The sequence below is a fragment of the Cryptomeria japonica genome, chromosome 10 (genome assembly GCF_030272615.1).
Source record: "Cryptomeria japonica chromosome 10, Sugi_1.0, whole genome shotgun sequence".
Taxonomy (NCBI): Eukaryota; Viridiplantae; Streptophyta; class Pinopsida; order Cupressales; family Cupressaceae; genus Cryptomeria; species Cryptomeria japonica.
This window is the reverse complement of record NC_081414.1, coordinates 292,600,682-292,608,026: the sequence shown is the minus strand read 5'-3', so window position 1 is coordinate 292,608,026 and position 7,345 is coordinate 292,600,682.

Genomic DNA, 7,345 nt, shown 5'->3' with positions numbered 1-7,345 from the left:
GGTATTAGATTGCTTAAGGAAAATGATTAAACAACGAAACTTTGGAAATGAATTTATCACTTAGTTGTTGAAGGAAGAAAAAAAACTATTTAATGATAAGCTTAATAATAACTGCATCATCATTAAATCACCTAAATATTCTAATTAGAGTAACATAAAAATTAATCCTTTAAGCATTTTCTACAAATGATAATCCTTGCTTAAAATATGAGTCCTAATAATTGTTTGAAGAAATTTGAAATCATCAAATAATAATACTTTGGAAATGAAATTATTACTCACATGTTTGATGGAAAGCTTTTAATAATAACCTTGATATCCACACTATTTTTATTACCAATGATGAAAATAAGAGAATCCAATATGAATAAATCCCAAATCAACCAACTGCTTATTAACCAATGTGAATAAGACTCCTAAATATTCCAAATAAATATACCTTCAATCAATCGTTATGAATAAGACTCCTTTCTAATTCCAACCAATTCATTTTCATTTAACCAATATGAACATGACTTTTAGATGATCCCAACAATCTACTTTTTAATTAACCAGAATGATTATGTTTTCTAAATAATCCCAAATAATAAATAAAATCTTCTTCTAGTGGTTCTTGAATTAATGCAATATTATAAGGAGATAACTATCCACTTGAATCCATTTATCCCTTGGACATTTTCTACAAATAATAACTTATATATCACAAACTCTTAGAAGAGAGTTAAGATTTTCTCATAGGTTATCTCAATTAAAATATTTGTATGATCTACTAAGCTATCATGGAATATGTTTCTCAAGCACATTTTAAGGTAAGGATTCCCTAATAACAATCATAACTCATTTAATCTTCGAAGCTAAGTTCTATTAAACTTACAATAGAAGTTGAGTATTCAATTTGAGGTTAAAGAGATAAGTCAAAATCATAGTTAAATGACTCTAGATTGATAAAACTTTTGGTTTTGAAATAGAGTTTCTCCACTACCCAATTATTATTAATATTTTAACAAAATAGATTTTTACTATGAAGTTCAACTAAGAAATTTGCCTCTTCTTTAAACATAGCTCTTCATTTTACTAATCTTATGTTTCCTTAGAGTTAGGAGATAAATTTGACTACTATTAGATTTGACTAATTTTAATGACTTGGTTATTTAAAAATTTCAATCTACTACTACTAAGAGACTACTATCCAAATTTGAGAATGACCTTTATATCTAGCTTCTTGTAATTTGTATGATACATCAATTATGTAACTTGCATGATGCTTGAAGTAGTCAATTGGTCGAAGACTATGCATCTAAGCATGAACATATCAAATTTAGATTGATGATCATAGCGATATATATACTAATAATTCATATTGAATTTGAAATGTCAGCTAACAACCCCAATAAAACTAATCTACTTGAATGATTCCAAATTACGAGTGGGTTGTAACCAAGTAAAAGTTTACTGACAATAATTTGGTCAGCAAGCAAATTTTTTAAATTATAAATTAATAGGTAGTTCGAAAATAAATTGAAAATATTGTTTATCAATAAATTATAAAATTCTTATTGAAAGTATAAACAATTATGTTAATTTGTCAACAATATCAACAATATAAATAGTCAAATAAATTTCATATTATAATTTTCTTAAGGTTACTAAAGTTAAATTATAACTTAATCAATGAAATTTATCAACAAACTCTATTTAAATTATAAATAAATCATCTAATCCAGATTATATTTCATGTATTTACTAATTAAGTTTATTATTATTATTTTACTTTGAATTAACTTATGGTACCACTTAATCATTTATTATATTGATTATTTTAAATCTTTTTATAGAAATCGAATTTCATAATGATTAAAATATTTCAAAATATAAGTAAATGCCAATTAAATTCACGCATGTCAAACAAATCTTTAAAAAACAAGTTTTTTACTTTAATAACAGGGTGGCTAAAAAGGAGGTAGGGGAGTGGGGAGTTGGCCCACAGGCTTCCCCACCCACTTCTCATGAAAAAGGCTTTTTTTTTAAAACAAATAAAGAATGTTTTTAATAATGAATCTTTCATCTTCCTAAATAAAGAACTTCAATAATGGAAACAACAAGGTTTTTTTCTTTCTTTCTTTCTTTTTTGCATGTAACAGGATGGCATTAGCATACCCTTTTTTTATAATGATTAATTATATATATATATAAAAATAATTTACAACCACAAAATTAAAATTAAAATTATAAATGATTTGTGTTATACTTATATTAAAGACATAGAAATATAAATTGAACAAGGATTTAGAGTTTTGTTTCCTACAGAGAGATGAACAGGTACAGAGAAAACCAACTGTTTTCTCCAGAGATAAATATATATATATTTTTATTAATTTCTCAAGAGGGGTTTTCGCAAGAGAGATTCGTAGGGAAAAGAGAGATCCGCAGGGAAAAGAAAAATAAATTTCAGAGGAATAGAATTTTACAGAAAGGAAATTTGCACATAATGCCTGAAAAACAGAGGGTAGAGATTACACAGAGTTATTTTTATATTTATTGAGATGAAATTATATGCATTTCATGAATAAGATTTTACAGAAGGGGGTTTGCTGAGAATTAGTTGTCACACATTTGACATAATTGTAATTTTATTTTCTCTTAGAAGGGCAATATACATTCATAGGGAGTAAGACAAATATACACAATGATTGAATCTACATTTAGAGAGAGAGAGGCATGAATTTTATTTTTTTATTTTTTATTTTTGTTACTCACAAGAAAACATTAAATAAACTTCATGTACAGAAGATCAACTTATATTCAAAGAGGTTTGATTCTAAGATTTACCTAAAGAAATAAAAATATTAAAGAACAAGATACATAGGTGAGCATCATAAAATCACAAAGAATAAAATTTACATTCCTAATTTCTCAGAAGAAGGAACCAGATTCATATTCAAGAAATTTTTCAATAATTCATTTGCAGACATTATTCAATAAATTTATTCTCAAAAGAAAAATAAATTAAATATGATTTTTTTTCTTCTTCTTTTCTTTTTGCACTCATAAAAAAAAAAATAGAAAGCAAAAACATAAAAAAAAAAATTGATTTCTTTCTTTCTTTTCCCTTTTTTTTTTTCTAAGAAAATCAAATAAATAAAAATAAATAAATAAATCTTTTACATGCATTATGTGAAAGGTACTTTTATCAATAATTATCCTAATTAAGAAGAAGGAATTTACTTTGTTTTTAAACAATCTAAAAAATTTATATACTTGAAGATCTAAAAGAAATGATAAAACTATTTTTTTTTTTTTTTAATAAATGGAAAGCGAGAGAAGAGAACTTGGTTGTCGAAGCTTGATGTTGAATCCCCTCCAATCTTCTCACTGTCCTTCCTAGATCCTTCCTTGCAACTTGGTGAATTTTCTTCAAACAAACTTTAACAATTCTACCAATAAAACATAATTACAAAAGAAATCTTATTTCTATCAACATGAAACATGAGAAATTTCTTCCAAGAAATGAATCAATCCTCTCCTTTTGAAAACTTGCATACATTATATAGAAAAGATCCGTCAATTCCACTAAATGGAGGAGTTACATGCAAGAAAATGGAGGATAAAGATTCCCTCTAGAAGCTTCCAATTTCTCCTACAACATGTGCTTATTTGAGATTGAGGAATTTAATAATTTTTATTTAAATTATTTTTTTATGTGTTTGTTCATTATTATAATCATATTAATAAATTCATTTCTAACATAACCTCAAAATGATATAATAGAAATAACAATAGTAGTAGCAATTGAAAATGGTAAAGGAGGGTTATGACAATATATATTTCATTGAAACTAAATTAAATATAAAATAATTTAATTTCAAGAACCCAATTACATATATCAAAATTCCTTAAAACCAAATTATTAATTTTTATTAATCCCAAAATAGTTTTTAAAAAAACATTAAAATAAGATTAGAATAAATATTTATTATCCCTTATCCTAGAAAATTGTTTGCAAGTGAAATTAGAATCATTCCACATATTACAATTGTAAGGAAGCAAAGGTGTGCGGAAACGCTTCCTACGCTAATCTTGAGAGGACGGTTATGCAACTTTCAACTTAAATATTACTAAGATATCAAGAAATGCACAATAAAGCATAAACAAAATAGCAATGAACACATAACACAGTGATTACCATGGGGAAACCCTTCTGGGAGAAAAACCCCACCCTCCAAAACTCGCACAATGTATTATCAAATCAAGCTGATTACAATACACTTGCAATGCAAGTTCTTACAGGAGCGCATCACCACAACTCAAACTCAGAGAGACTCCTTCTAGCATCCAGTCTTGCAAAAAACTCAATGATCAAACTCCTCCCCAAGCCCTCCTTTTATAGTGATTTTACAACCTGGAAACCACTTGTGGTTTTACAAAACCATGGGCTTAACCACCATGCCACATGGTGCCCATTTTTGACATTTACATTTCCAAAATGGAAAAACAACCAGGTTAAAATAGTAATCCCGTCCATAATTTTGTCCCCTAGCTTAGACCCTCTTAAAAGTCACAAAATGAGTCATTAAGGCTCTAAAAATGGCCCACCTATATTCTACTATGGACAAGACTCATTTTTAACAACTCACTAACCATTTTCCAATGCATAAACATGTGGAAAACTACCTCAAACAAATTCTGGAATTTTCCAGAAAAAGACTACAAGGTTGAGATACATGTTTCTCAACAACAATGTGATATTTTTGCTCCAAAATAGTATAATGAATCTTTATTTTATTTTATAAATAATCATGAAGTGACAATAGAATTATTTCTATATTTGATATGATTTTTGTTTTATAAAATTAGAATTAAATATTCAATTCATATTATCTTGAGAAATAGTTAACAATTGAAAATAAAATCTTTCTTTCTTTTTTTTTTTTTTAAACTCAAAACAAAATAATTGATAAATTTAAAATTTGAAAAAAAATATTAATATTTATAGATACACAGGCTTTATTTCCATTCTGCTACATAAACCTCTAATTTTAAAATAAATTAGAATTACCAAACTAAATTTCACAGAGATCAATAATGGAAAATAAAAATAAAAATCCTTATTTCTATATCAAAATAGAATTTACAGATAACACAATAGCTTCCAAAATTTTATATTTAGAAAAAATAATAAATTTCTCTTCCATAGAAAAGATCAATTAAAAACATTTGCTCTAAAATTTTTGTAAAATGAAATACATAGTTTATAACAACTAAAATTATAAACTTTAATAATCAGAACATAAATTTTATTTCATAAGCAAACTTAATCAACTAAAATCTGAAACTAATAAATACTGGTAAAATGAAATTTCAAACTCTGTGACAACACAAAAAGGACAATACCAAAGAAAAATTTAAAACAAAACCCATAAGGCCAAATTGGGTGAACTATCAAATTAATGTTGGCTATGCAAGAATGGGAAGAGGAAAAATATAACTCTATTTGGCATTCCTCCAAAATGAAACTACCAGAAGAAATACATAGGTTGGAAGCACAGGAGGGTAATTCTGGCAAAATTTTGTTAGCATAACCTCTGTGATTTAAATTTGAAAAAAAATCATTTTATCATAAATAAAATAAAAACCCAACCAAAAATTGGAAACATGGCCTATTCTATTTATTCTTTTACAAATACACAGAAAACTACAGAGAGAGAAAAATATTTGAGCTAATATTCTATTTATTCTTTTACAAATACAAAAAAAAACTACAAAGAGAGGAAGAATATTTGAGCTAATTTCTAATTTTTTCTCTAATTAACACAACTTAGCATTTTCTTTATTTCAAAATTATATGAGGGTAAAATATATTATTTTTTTTTTTAATTAAAATAAAATCCCAAATTTTTATTTTTTTTAAACTATATCCGACATTTTAATCTCACTTTTCTAATTAAGTTGATTTTCTTAATTAATTAAAATCAACCTTTCTATTTTTAAAAGGAAAAGAGATTAAATTAATTATATTTCAAAATAATTTAAATCTTGCCTTTCCAAAAACATAACTACATAAATTAATCAATTAAAGTTAACCATTTAATTAAACTAGCTACAAATTTAAATTGAGCAATTCTAAATAACGACTAATTTCATAAAGGGAACCTATTTAATTTAGTCCCCTAATTTTTAATGCAAAAACACAACTTAATCAAATAAAATACAAAGGATTAATTTCTCAATTTAACCACACACACAAAACCCGCAATCCAAGAAATCCAAACAAACAGATGACCTGCATACCCAACCAAAGGAATACTGACTGACAACTGACGACGCTCACTTGAGCACGACTAGGGTCACATGAGGGTCTCCCAACCACCTAATCCAATTTTATAAGGGTTAATGAGAAGCCCTCAAACCTGTGAATCTAGGTGAAGATGAAACTCGCACCCATGCAGTACTGTACCTGCAATCTCCTGCAACCCTGAATATATATATAATAAAAGTGTTAGCTCGAGATAAATAGCACAATTTAGGAGAAATAATAAACTTACATACGAATTGATGTGACAACCACATTAATAGGTATGCATATTAATTAAAACACCTGATTATAATTTGATTACATGATAACTAACCAAGATTAAAATCTGATTAGGGCAGGGGTACTACAAATCCCCTCATGCCAAGATCTTGTTCCAAAGCATGTTCAAAGCATTATTGATCCAAATCAAGATCCTACCATTCCATCTGGTCCATCTCAAGATCCCTTATCATCCCCTCTTCCAAGTCAAGATCCTGCCATTCCATCTCCTCCATCTATTGATCCTCCATTTCCTCCTATCCAAACCATCCCACTACCATGACTCTATTCCCTTGGTTCGCTTACATTCATCCATGGCAGTTCATTCACAACAAAATCACATCTCATATGCCCTATCGATTCTCCTCCATTTGATAAAGGACTTACATCTTGTTACCCAAAGAACAAGTATCCTACATTAAATAAAATGTTCAAAAAATGAACTATCAAGGAAAAGGCTTAGGCATACATGAGAAAGGTACTTTGGATCCTATCCATGTTAAAGTACATCCAGGATCTCATGGTCTCGGTTACATATCCCAAGGCACTTCATCCAAAAATGTTGGTACAACTAATGCAAACTCCAGGTATGCTTCTAAACACACCATTGCATCTCCCCATCATTCTACCAAATCATTTATCGCCATCCCCCTCCCCCATCATATAAAGCTAAAATAACCATCAATATTCCTTCTTCATCCTTTAAATCCATTTTGGGTTCCTATATCCCAAAATATACCTTCATATATCCTCTGCATACTAAATCCATTTTGG